The sequence below is a fragment of the Gopherus evgoodei genome, chromosome 1 (assembly GCF_007399415.2).
Source record: "Gopherus evgoodei ecotype Sinaloan lineage chromosome 1, rGopEvg1_v1.p, whole genome shotgun sequence".
NCBI classification, from domain to species: Eukaryota; Metazoa; Chordata; order Testudines; family Testudinidae; genus Gopherus; species Gopherus evgoodei.
Genome location: NC_044322.1, coordinates 93,876,539 through 93,894,212, shown reverse-complemented (window position 1 = coordinate 93,894,212; position 17,674 = coordinate 93,876,539). Strand labels below are relative to the sequence as shown.

Here is a 17,674-nt window from a genome sequence, read left to right as displayed (position 1 = left end):
GAGGCAGGGTGGCCTCCCTCGGAGCCTGACAGGGAGGGAAGGCCACAGACCACTACAAGCACAATAAGTGCTACTGTATGTGATTGCTTTATTCCTTGACATAATTTTCACTTTTGCTTGTCTCAGGGATAATATTACAGCACAACACACTGAAGAACTATCATCTGTAGCCTATTTATTAGGTAAACAAAATTAGTTATGTGGGAGTTGACTATCTAATACCTTTTTCAGACTGTTTATTTCCCTTTATTTTCTATTCTAGCAGCAATTTAAGGATGAACATATCTGTCCGTAGACAAGTACACAAAGTTGGAAACATATTATGTTTTGATCCACTAAAAAAACAGAAATATAGCCGCTTTTGGACAGAAAGGAATAATGGTCCATTTTATTCCATATGCTGCCTTTTCAAAGGCATCTTTTCTACTCAGGTGTCATTTTAGCACAATTAGAGATGTGTGATTATGGGGTGTATTCAGCACACCCGATATGCATTGTTATGACAACCTGATAATATATGACATGAAATTGCATGTACTCATATCTCTTTAGAGATCCTGAACAGAAAAATGTGTGTGTTTCTATTACCTTTTGTTGAAAATGCTGCTCAGGACTGTATACTGATTTTACCTTTCACTGACTAGCACTGCTCAACACTTACTTGTATAAATGACTTTGCCTAAAAGATCTTCCTTCCAATGTATCCCTATTGATGTTGGCTGGGATTCTCAAAGGAGCCTAAGGAATTTAGGCACTCAACTTCTATGGAAATCCCACTTAAAGTGAGCATATGCCTCATGCATGCTTTTTATGCATGTTCACTAGAGTGTGAACTCAGTGGAAGTTGGGCACCTAACTCCTTAGGCTTCTTTAAAAATCTCAGCCACTATCATTACACTGATTACAAAAGTCAAGGTATCAGCCACAGACACTTCTTTTTATGGCCTCCACAACAGCAATTGTCTTTTACTTAAAATAAATAAATAAAATAAATCCTAAATGAATTTGTTGCTCATGAAAGGGGACAGATTGACAATTCTGACAACTGAAGTCCAAATTTTTCGGAAGGGATCACCTTTTGGGATGGAAAGGCAGTTCATTCAATCCATGTCCCCTTGACTACCCACAATGGTGTCAATTAGTGTCAGTTGCAACATGTCTGCTAGCAACTGGACTGAAACCATCAATGTATGTCTATTTTTGTCTATTTTCTATACGTCCATTTTAGATTTAAAACAACCAAATTCTAACAATTTTATCATTATATTAAAAAAAACCCCTACCTTATAAGGTTAAAAAACCTATTTGTTAGAAGTACAGCATATTCCCGAAGTAGTTAAAACTTTCCCCACTTGTTGAGATGATGTTTGCATTTAGGTTAATTTGTGAACAAACTCCAGACATGGAAGTATAAATCCTTCAGCATTATTCATTATCATCTTGAATAATGAACTATAAATATCACTTTCTGTCCAGATTTTTGAAAGCACTCAGCACTCACAATTCAGGAAAGATTTTCAAAAAGTACTCATCTCTCATTGAGAATAATAAGGGCTGCTGGATGCTCCTTTGAAAAGATCCTTATTATTTTACTGAGTTGGAAAAGATGAGCATCAGTTTTAAGGTAAAAAAAGATAGAGATTAGATAAATCTGCAAAGGATGTTGATAATCACAGAATAACAAGGCTGTATTTTACTCAAATCCCTTCTTAAAATCCACTTTACAACAGAGCCCATGGGAAATTAGCCAACTAAGAAATTTATTCATGTTATTTATATATTAGAAACACCTTCTTTAGTCCAACAGTCTGCTGAGTAAGGTCGTGATCCAATGGTGAATTTAAGTATGCCCTTAACTTTAAGTATGTGATTAGTGCTCTGGAAGAAACTAGTCAATGCTTAAAGTTAAGCATGTTGCTGGATCATGGTCTAAGGGCTTGATCGTCCATGATTGGAATCAATGAGAGCTTTGTCACTTTAGTGGGTGCAGGATCAGGCAGTAGGTCCAGATCCACAAAGGGAATTAGGTATTGCAATACAGCAAATGAAGAGAGATAGGCACTTTAGAATGCAATCCATAAAAGCCAGCATGCTAGGCAGGGCCGGCCTTAGGATTTATGGTGCCCTACGCGAGATTATTAAACTGGTGCCCCTGTGCCTGATCTGCTCTTAGCAACACAAACATAAGCTTACAGTATTGGAAAACTTGCCACATTCACGTTATTAAAACCAGTTTAACTTAATTAAGCACACTATAATGCTGATGGACTAGCACTAAAGAAGCAGCACTATAGAAAAAATTCTGATATGACAGAATGATGCAAATTTTTTTTTAATTTATCAAAATTTTATTGGAAATTTATATGAAGAGGTATTGAAACAATGATTTGTTTTTAGTTAAAAGCAATCTTTCTGGCTTTTTTGGCTGCATAATCAGTAATAATGTCATCGTATGACAAAGACAAAGTCGTGTCTTGTTCGATTGCAAGAATAGCAAGACCAGTTAAGCGTTCCTGACTCATTGTAGAGCGGAGATAGTTTTTAATGAGCTTTAGTTTTGAGAAACTCGGTTCTCCTGACGCTACTGTTAAAGGAATTGTCAGTAGAATACGAGTGGCAATGTACACATTAGGATATATGTCAACAAGTTTGTGGGTATGAATAAACTGTACAATGTCCATCACCGATTTTGCATGTGGCAACATTGATGACAGTGTACTCAATTCTTCGTACAGTTCAAGTCCATTTAAATCAAAACTATCACCGTGCTTCAGGAGGCTCTCTAGGTTCTTGCATTTTGTCATTAGTTGCTCTTGTTTTCCTATTTTGTTGAATTTAGTTAAGTCATACAAAAATCCAAACTGTTCATGGTGTATTTGCAAGGTATTAAACCTTTCATCAACAGCAGATACTGCTTTATCCATCACAACATTAAAAAATTCAACCTCAAATTTCTTTTCTGGATCGTCTATGGGCATGATCTGCTGTACAGATTCTTCACAAAGAAGTGTCCCTGGCCTTTTTAACTCATATTAACTATGTATTTACTTTATGAAAGTTGGAGAAAACATTGTGAAAACGTAAAACATTGGCTGCCCAACTTCTGGGCTGGCAAAAGTTATACTGACTCACAGGGAAAAAAAAAAGCAGGAGAATCTTAGTACAACATATGGTCAGTCTATACCAGGGGTCGGGTCGGCAACCTTTCAGAAGTGGTGTGCCAAGTTCACTGTAATTTAAGGTTTCTCGTGCCAGTAATATATTTTAATGTTTGTAGAAGGTTTCTCTCTATGTCTATATTATACAAATAAACTATTGTTATTATCTGAGGTCTTAGCCACCGGTCCTGCTCAGGCCACTGCCAGCTGAGTAAATGAAACCCCAAACCGGCAGCAGGCTGGTGGCTGAAACCCTAGACAAGGATCCCAGGCCCTGCTCAGCCCGCTGCTGGTCTGGGGTTCTGACCACCAACTCCTGCCAGCCAGGATCCCGGCCGCCAATCCCCCCTCAGCCCGCTACCAGCCTGGGATTCTGCTCACCCAGGCTGGCAGGTGGCAGAGTTGGGCTGGCGGCTGAGCTCCCGACTGGCAAGGGGCCGGCAGCCGGAACCCTGGAGTAGCAGTAGGCTGAGTGCTGCTGGCACCCCAGACTGGCAGCAGAGTGAGCCACTCAGCCCCCCATCGGCCCTGCTCAGCCCGCTACCAGCCCATTCAGCCCGCCACCAGCCCACTCAGCCCGCTGCCGGCTGAGTGAATGGAACCCCAGGCTGACAGCAGGTTGAGTGGTTCAGCTGGCCTGCTCAGCCCACTGCCAGCCTGGGGTTCCTTGGGGGTCCCCAGGCCAGCAGCAGGTGCTGAGTGGGGCTGATGGCTGGCAATAGGGCAGTAGCCGGAACCCCAGAGCAGTGATGGGCTGAGCCGCTCAGCCCATCAAAAATCAGCTCACCTGCCACCTTTGACACGTGTGCAGTAGGTTGCCGACCCCTGCTTTATACACTAGTAAGGAGATGAGCATATTACAGTTGTTGGAGGGCTCTTATCAGGAGTAACAGGCTATAGGAAAGTCAGTCAACATTTTTTCTTTCTCTGATGAAAACTGGCCCACTCCCTGCCTCAAACCAAACCTGTCACTAATAATTGTCAACAACTTAATTTTCTGTTTTTGGCTAAGATATTGATTTTTTTTTTAAATAATATTGAAATTGGATTCAAGATTGTTAGCAAGAATTTTTGGCAAACAAAGGTGTTAAATGACAATCTAAATGGCAACACAGTGCTGCTTTCATGCTTGGCTCATCCCCCAGCCCACTGGTCCAACAGCTGCAGTAGAGGAGGACACAGGTGGAAAACGGCAGGACCCCAAAATCCACCTCTTGGGGTGCAGAGTGGCAACAGCAGCAGCAAACCCTCAGGTCCAATCACACGCCAATGGGCACCACCACCAGCCTTATGGACCATGGTGAAGTTAGCACAGCATCTGATCTCAGGGACAGGGCACCTATGGAGCCACAGCAGCTCATCCTGCCCTATGCAGCTCCCCCGGATGAGATGGATAGCTGGCAGCTGCCATCCCGGGGGAGAGGTGCTTCCCAGCTAGGGTGGCCAGATCCAGATGTCCTGATTTTATAGGGCCAGTCCTGATATTTGGGGCTTTGTCTTATATAGGCACCAATTACCCCCACCTAGAGTGACCAGACAGAAAGTGTGTAAAATCAGGACAGGGATGGGGGGGGGGGTAAAAGGAGCCTATATAAGAAAAAGACCCCAAAATTGGGACTGTCCCTATAAAATAGGGATATCTGCTCACCCTACCCCAATCCCGATTTGTCACACATCTGGCTAACCCCAACCCAGCCCTGCGTGACATTCCAATTCTGGCTGCCTGCCCAGGAAGTGAGTTACTTTCACTTTCATTCCTCAGCAAGCAGCCAGCCTCCCCTCCCCCCACCTACCCCCAGCACCTCACCCAACCCAGCTCTGACGGAGGGGAGGGAGGAGAGAGAGAGGGGTGCTCCTGGGGAGGAGGGAGAAAGGAGGGGGTGCTCCGTGGGGCAGGGGGCAGAAGAATGGATGTTATGGGAGACAACAAAGGATACTGGTTCCAGAGCCACAACCTCAGCTGACCTCAGCCGGGAGGAAAGAGTCACACTCACAGGTGAGCTCCTTTCCCAACCCCCACCCCCTCCCCTTCCCAGAGACCCCAGCAGCCAATCCCGTCCCTCAGACTGTGCTGCATTCGGCTCTCTCTAGGACCCAGCAGCTCTGCTTCTACACTGTCTGGGCTCCCTGCAGAGTGGTGCCCCCAGGCAGTGTGAGGCCCTATGCCGTTGCCTATTCTGCCTATGCCTAAGGACGGCCCTGATGCTAGGTAGGGAGCCACCAAAGCTAGAGGAGTGTGTCCTCACCCCAGCCTCTCGAAGAGTTCAGCGCCTATCTTGGCTTGCAATCCACAGCCAGGAAACCCTCTTCTAGGCAGCTTAGGCACATAAGCTGTTTCAAAGAGGAGGACTGCTGCACTTATCACCTTTTGCTCAGGGGTTAGGGTACTTACCATGTCTGTAGGAGACAGTGGTTTAATTTCCCCCTCCGCCTCATAAGGAGAAGGGATTTGAATAGGGATAAACTATGTCTCAGGTGAGTGCCCTGACCACTGGACGACAGGACAGTCTGACATGGGTCTCCCTCAGTCTCTCTTGTTGGAGCCATTCCACTATTTCTTAAATAATGAAACATTATCTGGGCCAGAGAAAGAATCACTCTGTAGTCTAATGGTTTGAGCTTTCATCTGAGAGATGGAGAATCTCTGTTAAAATTCCTTTTCCTCATCACAGGGAGAGCGGGAATTGAATTAGGGTTTCCCTCATCTCTGGTCAGTACCTAACCACTGGATTAAAAGTTATAAGGGAAGCCTTCCCCCCAGTTAGGAGTACTCAGAGTATGCCTACCAGATCAGGCCCAGCAGGAAAAACAGGCATCAACTCACTTGGGTTACTTATTTTTACTTGGTTTGAGGATTGTACTAGAGCTTATGCATGAGATAGGTGATGCAGACGCCCAGAGAAGGAAATGTAGACACACTGGGGATGCTTTTAGCAAAAACATAGGTGCTGAGTGAATGTAAGCACTTGCAGAGCTAGAAAGCAGTCCAGCATGGGTTTTCTGGATTTTTGTGGTTCCTAAAGTTGGCATTTAGGCACCCAAAGTTGATGTTTAGGCACCTAAATTCAGTGTTTAGGCACTTAAGCCTCTTCATGGATCTGATCTTAAATGTATAATCTTATTGATGTTGCCCTCTCTTTTCTCCTTTACTCCCCCATATCCTTAGGTTACTGCCATCACTGTATCATCTCTGAAGTTAGGCCTTGATCCTGCAACTGGATCTGCACAGCATACTGACCATTGCATCTAGACCCCATTGACTTCAGTGGAAGCTTCTAATTGAGGAGCACTTTAGAAAATCACTTGGACACCTCAGTAGGGATTTAGGAACTTAACATTAGTCTCCTGTTTTTAAAAAATCTTGACACATGTCTATTTGTCTGTACTGTGAAGCACCTGGCACACTTATGGTCACTGTGCATTTATAATGATGCATTCTACATAGTACATTAAATCTAAAATTCCCATGACACTCTTAACACCCCCACACACTGAACTAATACTAATAGTAAAGAAAGAAAAAGGTAGAAAAAATCATAAACAAGGTGATGGACAATATACAAACTATGCATAAGCTAATAACTAGTAGTAATAGTCTTACTTTCATTATCACTTTCATTGTGAAGGACTCACAAATATAAATGACATGTTAAATGGCTTCTCAATTCCATATTCTAGTATCAACAGTCATTCAAATGCTTACAGCACTTCCATTGTCATGAATGTTCATGATCAAAGAAGATGAAGCATTTTATGGACTTTTGTGAATTTTTGAATGGTGAATTTTACATCATATTATTTTTGACATTTTATGCTCATAAAAATTCAGGAGCCTCCTCAATTTCTCCTGAAAAACAGTAAAAACTGTGGGACCTAGTGCAAAAATGTTTTAAAATATGGTGACATGTTTTACAATAAGCACCACTAGAGGTCATTAAGTATAGATAGAGAGATTTTCCAATTCCTAATATATTATGGGAAGTCTATTGTTGTGTGTGATGGGGTGGACTACGCCCTGAGACCTCCTGCTAGACGACTTGTGGCCGTGCCATACCTTGCTCCAGAAAAGGGGAGTAAAGAGGTCTTCCAGGCTGCCTAGAGAGGCTGTGTGGGAAGCAGTCAATCAGGGACAAGCAGGTCAGTATAAGAAGAGCTGCAGGGCCAGAGTGAGTTCAGTTCTTTGCTTGAGCTGGAGAAGAGTGGATGATACTCTGAGCTGGCTGCTGGGACTCCACCAGGACAAGGCCTTGAGGTAAGTGTGAAGAATGTGCTGGAGCCATGGTGATGTGGCCCAGGGAATTAGAGCAGCAACACAGTTTATTTAAAAGGACATTGTGGATGGCTGCTATTTATAGGGTCTCTGGGATCTGGAGTAGAAGGTAGGCCCAGGTCCTGCCTGCAGCCACTGGGAAAGTGGCCTGGACTTTGAGGCACCCCAGAAGGGGAACTGATCTGTAGTGGCCCAGCTAAAGAGCTGAAGAAAGGCCCTGAGAGGGCAAAGACACTGCCTCCAGGGGTGGAACCCTGAGGCATTGCTCTGTTCTGGAACACGGAAAACTTGAGGGAGACCTCACAGAGGGCACTGAGAGAGACCCCTGTGGGACTTGTACCCCAAAAGAGGTTTGCTTTGCTTTTATCTCACTGACAGACTGCATGACTTGGCCAGAGGGCTGAATCACCGAAGACCCACCACAAAGAACGAGAGAGTGCAGGCACACACACTCAACCAAGGAGTGCTCACGAGAGGTGAGTGCGACCCCATTACAGTATGTCTAGACCCTACAGTAGATCACTTTGGCCTCTCAAATATAAATTCCAAAATACAGAAGAGAGAAGCGATACCTTACTTTTGTACAAACTAGAGGAAACTGATTTTAGTCCCAAAACCTTACATATTCTGTTAAATTTCTGGTGCCATATCACAGAAAATCAAACATTAGCAACTTTTGTTGTTAATCCAAGTATCATCAATACCAGTGCCAGCCACAAACATCTGAATTGTTTTAGATATTTTATACTGTTAAATTAATGCAGAAAATCAATTCTAGCAACCTAAACTATTTTACAGTGCATCCATACTATTACTCTTAGATAGCATTTTGTGGATCTCATGAATAAGCTACACAACTAAAAAAAATAGCAAGCTGAAAGCAACCAATTTACATTTATTGTGTGACCACTAAGGACAGGAAATCATACTTGACCAATGGTAAACTCAAATATTGTGAACCAAATCTAAAGCCCATTGAAGTCACTAAAAGCCTTTTCACATACTTCAATGTGCTCTCTCTATCCTATGTCTTTGAAATTCTCTGCCAGAATCAATGAACTCAAATATAGTTTTATATACATCAGATATGAAAAAAAGAAAAAAAAGAAGATAGAAACCTAGCATTCACAGGAGCTCAGGGGAAGGTAAGTTTCACAAGGATCTCTTCTGTCTACACTAGGGAATTATTTTGCAAAATTGCCTAAGATCTACAGCAGAGAATTTATGACATGCCACCACCAGTTCTTTACTGGTGGGAGCCCTAATGTAGAAGAGTTTCTGAGTCTAGATTTGCTTTTACCTCTGTCAATTAAATTTTCCCTTGATTGGAATTAACTAACAAGGTGACAACAAACTGGAAGCCTTGTGTACAGTAGGGTCCCTTTGTAGTAGCAGGAGTGATCTTTATTTTTTTCTCTCTTTCTTTGCACACAACTTTCAACAGCTATTTTGTTATTCAGACAGTTACATATTATGAATCCATCACTCCCAATGAAACTGACAAGAGCTACACATGCTCACACACCTTGAAAAATCAGAAAACTGAAAATAACTGAAAGGCAATAATAAATACTTGCCAGCAGAAAACACCTTCCTCTCAAAGATCAGAGACATATCCACTAAGCGGTCAATGGAATGTGAAAGATGTTGCGTAAGAGGTAGCAGACAGAATAAAGAAATAGACTTTGAGGATAATAAAAACTGCCTCATGAAGGCAAAAAATATAATAAACGGTTACCTTTAAACAAGCTGTGATCAGACACTTAAATTTCCCCCTTTGAAAAAAACAATTGAAACCTCTCTTACTTTTAGGCCCTAATCCTCCAATTAGATCTAGGTGGAAAGGATCACTGCACCCACACAGAGCTCTGTTGCAGTCAGTAGTGGATCCTCCTGCATGGATCCAACTCATGTTTGAGGCCTGAGAACAAAGTTTATATTTGAATCTATTTAGAGTCAACACAAATCTGTATCTGTGACAAACTGTTCACTAGAACTTTCTCATTGGCTTTTTATCTGACTGATTGTATCATCAGAAACCTCTTTGCTGGCTACCAGTATGTCCACTGGGAGAGTTCTAGTAAAAAAAAAACTGAAATAAGGTATATGGTACAAAGTACTAAAAATGATCCTAGGAAGATTACCATATATATATACCTCTACCCCAATATAACGCGGTCATGGGGAGCCAAAAATCCTTACCGTGTTATAAGTGAAACACCGTTATATCGAGGTAGTGGTGGCAGGCCTGCAGCAGTGATTTAAAGAGCCCGGGACTCCCCGCAGCAGCCGGAGCCCCGGGCCTTTTAAATCGCTGGTGAGCCCCATTGCCACAGCCCTAAGGTAGCAGCAGCAGAGCTCTGGTGGCAATTTAAAGGGTCTGAGGCCCCCTGCAGCAGACGGAGCTCTGGACCCTTTAAAGCGCTTCCTGAGCCGCACTGCCACAGCCCTGGAGTAGTGGCAGCAGGGCTCCAGCGGTGACTTAAAGGGCCCAGCGCTCCCTGCAGCAGCCAGAGCCCCGGACCCTTTAAAGTGCCGCCAGAGCCCTGCTGCTATTGCACTATATGCGAACCCGTGTTATATTGGGTTGCATTATAGTGGGGTAGAGGTGTATATAGCGTTATGGCAGATTTAAAACATTATAGCATAATTTCCTTTTGTGCAATCTATGTAAAAGTAGCCTTCAAATTCCCAATACTTATTTGTTTGAGTGAGGGGAGGTTCCTTCTTGTTCTCATTTGTCAGCTGCTGAGTTACAAATGATGTTTCCATTTTAGTGGTTATTTGACATATAGTGATACCAAAGAGTTTTATGCTGCAATGCTGTACTGCTGTGTTCTGCTGGCTGGCTGCTGAGTGTGTTAGGCATGAAGACAGAAATGTTTTCTATGAAGCTGCAAGGGGGTCCTCTATACAGGAGAACAACTTTGATTTCTTTTTCAACTTGCTTGTTGCCAGGAGACTCCAAAGAGAGGCCATAGTTTGTCATTTGCAATGACACTGGCTAATACTCCTCTAGTTTGGCAGTAGACATCCAATATGTGAGGTCCCTTCTGCTGTTATTGCTGAGTCATTTCAAGAGACATTTCCACACTACCTACTTTGATTTTTTTGGTGAAAAATGGGTTATGGAGCAATTTTCTGCAACTGTAGTTTATTGCCAACTTCTGTCTGTATGTCCAAAATCCACAATTAGATTTCGTAAGAATATTCCTGGTGACTGACAGACGTAAGTGATAAGGGATTTTTCTCTACAGCTTGCCTGTTTTTAGTATGTATTTGTTTGTATAAAACCAAATTAGCAAGGTGTTTGCACAGTGGCTAGAGATGAGGGCAAAAATCATTGCATCTCTGATATGTAACAAAGATAACATGCTTTGGAAGGATAAATTAATAAACTAAGTTTTATGAGAAGAAAAGGAGTAGTACACAACATGTATGCACTCCCCGAGGTTTTCTATTATCTAAAGATTTTTGTTGGCTACAAGAAATCACCAGCAGATAAGGACTAGGTGGAATTCTACAGGGACCGGGGACAACAATATTAATAATGTACTTGTAACCATATGTTCTTACTACTTTTTCCCTCATCTTATCTATGGAATTTATATGGCCCCCAATACCACATTATCTAGGAGCCACACAATCTAAGAAAATGTTGTTATCCTCATGCGTAAAAGTGAACTAGGGCACAAAGAGACAAGTGACTTGCCCACAGTCACATACACTGAGTCTATGGCAAAACAGGGAATTAAGCCACTTCTCCCAAGTCTGAGGCTAGCACCCTTATCAGTAAACCATTCATCCTCTCTTCTAATATTTACTCTACTTACTTTTCAGACCATGTCTTAACTTAAACTGTCAGTTCTTCAGAATACAAGCAGTCTTTTTAGATGTCTGTACAGTGCCTAGCACAACAGGTGCCTGGTCCTGATTGTGGCTTCTGGGTACTACCTTAATAGTAGGCATTTATATTGTTAATTAAATAATTAATATCTCAGTTCCCCTTTTTCTAAAATTGAGACAATAATACTTTCCTTCATCACAGGGAATAACTCATTGTTGGAGAGATACTATGGTGATGGGTGATACACACACACACACACACACATTAGGGCTGTCGATTAATCAGTTAACTCATGTGATTAATTCAAAAAATTAATCGCGATTAATCTCACTGTAATTAAAATCAATATATTTGAAAATGTAGAAAACATCGAAAAATATTTAAATAAGTTGTATTCTGTTATTAACAATGAGATTAAGCATGATTAATTTTTTTAATCACATGACAGCCCTATAATTTCTATCTATCTATGTTACTGACATTTTCCAAATGCATAGGCCCAATCATTTAGGTGAGTTGTTTAATTGTATTCCCTGGTAGAGGGGGGAAAAATTGATTACAGATAAAAAGGAGAGAAATCCTTTGAAGAACACATATGAAAGCAGTGACATGTTTTATGGATTTTAAATGGACAATGTATTTTACTGACTAGAAAGCAAAAGAATTTTAAAAAATCATTTAAACTCGCATTAAAACAGTGATAATGTCTGAAAATCGAAACCTGAGGTATATTACATGTTAACTGGCATTAATTACACTGCTGTCTCTACATAACTAAGAAGCATCACCAGTATATTATAACTTTTATGTAGCCTATGTGGCCTTACTCTTTAAGTGCTACTTCATTTACAAACCATGCAATTAAATATTTGTTCCCATTACAGGCTTTAATATTAAACATCAAATTAAACTGTTCATTCAACCAAGTATATAAAAATATTCATTGCTTTCTCTGACCTAAGCATAATTTTGTTGGTCACACTTTGCCCCTTGTGGATACTTACTTAGTCAGAGTTGTTTTTTAAGTGTATATATCACACTATTAAAAATGAATTTTTTTCTGCTTTAAGTTAAGGTAACTGTGACAGACACAGTGTCTCATATGAATTTTCTCTCTCAGAATAGTTTCATTAGTACTATGTATCCATGTATAATACATCTCAAGTGTGTTCACACCCCTTTTGTATTTACTGTCCTCTAATATTCAAGCAGATGAATGGAAAGTCCCAACGTTCACTGAGCTGAGTCCATTGCAGTGAGCATACATGTGATAGTGTAACTATTGAGCCAGGGCATTAGGACCATGCTTCATTGACAATAAATCTCGTCTTTGCTGCTGAATGGAGTATATGGTCTCATCAGGCAGTTCGATTAGAGCCTACTGTACAGGCTATCTGGCCAGAGCCAGTGCAGCATGCAGGGACAACACACATACACAGCTAACAACTAATGACATGTAGTTCTTTGTATTTATCTATACTGAATTTCATCTTGTTGATTTCAGATCAATTTCCTAACTAATCAAAGTCACTTTGAATTCCACTTCTGTCCTCCAAAGTGCTTACAATCCCCACTGCTTCATGTAATATGCACATTTTACAAGTATACTCTCCACTCCATTATCCACTGAGGCTGCTCAAGACAATCTGCCACTCTAGGCAAAACAACTGCCCCATGGGTGAAGCCACAGATGGTGGCCAGGGCTGTGCGATTCAGTGGGTGGAGCTCTATGCAGTGCAGGGGTCGACAACCTCAGACACACGGCTCGCCAGGGTAAGCACCCTGGCGGGCTGGGCCAGTTTGTTTACCTGCCGCGTCGGCAGGTTCGGTGGACCACACTCCCACTGGCCTGGGACAGCAAACTGCAGTCAGTGGAAGCTGCGATCATTGGCAGGTTCAGCCAATCGCAGCTCCCACTGACTGCGGTTCGCTGTCCCAGGCCAGTGGGATCTGTGGTCCACCGAACCTGCCGACGCGGCAGGTAAACAAACTGGCCCGGACCGCCAGGGTGCTTACCCTGGTGAGCCACGTGCCAGTGGTTGCCAACCCCTGATGTAGTGGGTGAGGCTGTATAGTGGCCAGAGTTCTATGGTTCAGTGGGCAGAGCTATGAGGTACAATGTGTGGAGCTCCAGATGGGATATGGGGCTGTGTGGTACAGTAGGTGGAGCTCTGTGCAGGAGCAGGGCTATGTGACCTATTGAATGAATAGGTGTTCAAGGGATAGACGCATTGTTAGTGAAGTGGTTGAAGGGAAGAATGTGCCAGTGATAGGGATAGCTCCAGAATGTCAGCATTGGGGGTGGCAGGAGACGACTGTTCAACAAATATTCAACAAAACAATCAATTATCCCAGAAATCTACAACACTATGCAGCTACCTTGTTTGGTGATTATCCAAATAATTAATGAAAATATTGAATTGTACCAGATCCAGAATAGACCTCCGTGGCACTCCACTAGATATGACTGCTCAGGTGGACAGCAAACCACTGATTATGCTGAGTATGGTTTTTCATTCTGTTGTGCACCCATCTTATAGTAATTTCAGCTAAACCACATTTCCCTAGTTTGCTTATGAGAATGTAATGGGACACTGTCAAAAGCCTTACTTAAATCAAGATATCACATATGCTGCCTCCTCTTATCCACTAGGCCAATATCCCTGTCAAACAAGGAAATTAGGTTGCTTTGGCAAGATTCGATCTTGACAAATCATGTTGGCTATTTACTGGTCATCCGAATTTCCTCTAGGTACTTACAAATGAATTGTTTAATATGTTCTAAGATCTTTCCAGGAACCCAAGTTAGGCTGACAATAATCCACACGCCCTTTTTGTTTCCAGTTTTAAAGACAGGTACTATGTTTGCCTTACTTCATTCTTCTGGGACTTCACCTGTCTCAAAGAAAATTGCTAATGGTTCTGAGTCTGCTTAAGCTAGGTCCTTAAATACTCTCAGATGAATTTAATCAGGCCCTGCTGACTTAACTATACTTACCGTAATTTATCTAAATAGTTTTAACCCGGTATTTCCCTATGCTGGTTTGTGTTCCTTCCCTCTTGTTATTAGTATTAATTGTGTTAAGTATCTAGTCACAATTAACTTTTTCTGTGAAGAGTGAAGAAAAGAGGCATTAAACACCTCATTGTTCTTGTTTTTGTCTTTTATTAGCTCTCCTCCACTAAGTAGTGGACCTACACTTTTTCCTTAGTCTATCTCTTGCTCCTAACATGCGGAGCTTCTTATTTCCTTGTATGTCCCATGCTAGGTTAACTCACTTTCTGCTTTAGCCTTTCTGAGTTTGTCTTATTCTTTTCTACTCAGCCAAAGCAATTTTTCCATGTTTCCACATTTATAGGATTTGTTTTTCGTGTTTCAGGTCATTAAAGAGCTCCTGATAGAGCTGTATTGGCCTCTTTCTATTCTTCCTATCTTTGCTTCCCATATACTTTACTGTTGTGTGTTTAGAATGGCCTCACTGAGAAACTGTCAGCTCTCCTGAACACCGTTTTTCCCTTATATTTACTTCCTATGGAACCTTACCTACCAGTTCTCTGAGTTTATTAAAATCTATTTTTAAGTCCATTGTCCTTATTCAGCTGCTCTCACACCTTCCTCACCTTAGAATGACAAAATCTTTAATTTCATGATCACTTTCATGCAAGCTGCTTTCCACCTTCAGATTTACAACCAATTCCTCTCAAGACAAAAATGACTCCTCACCTTCTCTCCTGGTTATTTTCTTCACCTTCTGAAACAAAAAGTTGTCCCAACACATTCCAAGAACTTACTGGACATTTTGCTGTATTACTTTTCTAACAGATATCTGGGCATTACTACCCAGTCTTGTGTTTGCTTCTTAGTCTGCTGTTTGCCCACCACATTCTTGTAATTCAGAGGACCCAATCATTTTTCATTCTCATCCTCATGTGGAAGCTGTATTTCTAAGAATGAAATGAGACTTTTCCCACTATACCTTCAGTGAAGGCTAAAATCCTCATTTCCCCAAATGCTAACCCCTGAATTCAAGATTTCCTTAATTGGCCTCCATTGTTGTAGCTATGTTGCAGCCACATCCCATTTAATTTTGTAGTGTCCATGTGTCCTTCCAGATAAGAAATCCTTTGCTCCAATGTTTTTTATCTGCCTTGACTGTTTCTCAGATTTTAGATTTGAATCTATGTTCTTATTGTCGGGCTATTTTCCAAAGTCATAGCCAGCAATACTGTTCAGTTAACTATGATTTGAACAATTATTTTCCAAGATTATCTGTATCATCTGCCCATCATCTTCTTTGGCCTCTAAGGTCTGATGCTATTTCAGTATATATTTTTTTCCTTCTCATTCTCCACCTACTCGTTTTCTCTGTTTTAATTACCTTTCTTTGGTATTTGTTCCTTGACCATGTACCAGTCAAAGACATTTGGTGTTCATTCAGAAGTGCAATAAGGCCAATCATTGTTAAAGCCTTGTTTTAAAATAAAAGGTAAGGGGGAGCTTGAACTCTGTAGGTGGTAAATGGAAAATATTCAACACAATATGAATGATTTGTACCAAAAAGTGTTGGATTCTACTATGGCTTTGAAGGGATGACCATTATGACATCCTCTTCAACTGCATTTATATTATAGATACACTTCCTTGTTTCAGGGCTGGTACCAAGTTCAACAGTAAATGATTTAGTTTCCCATAGCTTCCTCAGAAGAGAACAAACATTCTCTTTCACACATACAGGTACAGATTTTATTTATTGATTGATTGATCTCTGTGTAGAAGAAGGTGCTTTCTAGATTGGAAGAAAGGGGTTTTATAATTTGTAATATTGGGTTTTGTAATTTTTTCGCCAGATGACACACCCTCTTATCCCTAAAGGAGGAACTCACTCCCTATGTTCACTTACTCATATGTTAAGTTTACCTTTTCTTTCTCATATGTAGAGAGTTTGATACCGAATAAAAATTTCAACCTCTGGTTGTTTTACAGATGTCAGATCTAACTTTAGCAAGGGCACTGATGCCAAAGGGCTGCTTGTGATCCTTCAAAGCCATATGTAAGACTTCAAATAACTGGGTTGCATTGGAATGGCAGAAAAGCCAGAGGCATGAATTTAGGGCCATCAGCAGCATCCTGGAACTAGTGGATTAGAACAATTTATACATTTTAATCTTTTGGATTACCCCTATATTTTCAAGGCCATGAGCAGTGATATAGAGAATAAAGCTAGTAAGAATTGAAAAACTAAATCTCATGGCACCACTTTTAAAGTTAGAAGGAAAGCCATCACTGGTAATGACTTCTCAAATATATAATTCAGAGGATAATATAAAAAACTTACAAAGTTCAGGCAAACAAGCATATCAGGGAATAATGCTTCTTCACCCCAGCATTTTTCAAAATGTCAGGTTGCCTTTGAAGAGACATAACACATGAAAAATGATTCTTAACTGAGGTAGGAAGAAAGAGGTAAAAGTAATGTTTGATTATTATTAATACTGCAAAATCTGCATTCTTCCCTTAGTGCTAGGGATTTTACAGTAACTCTCTTATTTATCTATTAGCTCTGCATTTTGTTTGAGCTTGATTCTTATTAATACTGCAAAATCTACATTCTTCCCTTAGTGCTAGGGGTTTTACAGTAACTCTCTTATTTATCTATGCTGCTGTATTAGCTGTGCATTTTGTTTGAGTTTGATTCTTATGTGCTTTTTTTTATTCTCAACTTCTGCCAGATAATTACATTCAGAAAAGGTTTATTATTTCAACCTGGATGCATCAGCATTTATGGATTGATAATCTGCAACATGAAAATAAAGGATGGGAATAAGATATCATTGCCTTACTTGGACTGTTGTGAAAAAGTTTAAATCTTCACTGACACTTTGGTCCTTTGATTTCTGCTATCCTGACCTGGGAATATACGTGGACTATCTTGTGAACCTGCTTTCCCCAGGGTCTGTTTACCCAGTCTTTCTTTGAACTGCTGATGGTAATGAATCTCCTTCTTCCAACCACAACTGCTGCATTCAGTTATCATCAAGCACAGACATCAACTAGAGCTCTAATCTTGCTCTGATGGATGGAATACTAACCTTTCACAAGATGAGAGACACAAGGTGCTCTGGAGATAATAAAATTCAAATAGGTTTATTTCAAAGGGCAACTCAATCTCGATTTTGTTCATGGGTCACTTGACAGATCATTTACCAATGTAGTTTTTGTGTCCTTCTGAGCTTGGCTTCTGTGCAGTGCTTCAACTATTTCAAATTAAGTGGGCCCCAACAGGCTGAGTTTGATGGGGGTCTAACTTCAGCAAAAATAGTAGAGAGACTTGCTCAGTAAGGAACTGCCAAGTTTACGAAAAGTGCACTTTCTTTCTGAGAAGGTAGATTTGGGGTCAT

General features: G+C 41.1%; 1 protein-coding gene and 1 long non-coding RNA gene across 3 annotated transcripts in view; one reads left to right on the top strand and one right to left on the bottom strand.

The window, feature by feature from the left end:
• GPC6 (glypican 6) overlaps positions 1–17,674 on the bottom strand; it is a 1,184,479-nt gene that overhangs the window by 482,055 nt on the left and 684,750 nt on the right. The gene's annotated exons all lie outside the window — the stretch shown is intronic.
• On the top strand, positions 7,337–17,072 carry LOC115653761. The gene is made up of 3 exons (XR_004001001.1): positions 7,337–7,410; positions 7,807–7,904; positions 17,006–17,072. It is a non-coding gene; the product is annotated as an uncharacterized LOC115653761 (long non-coding RNA).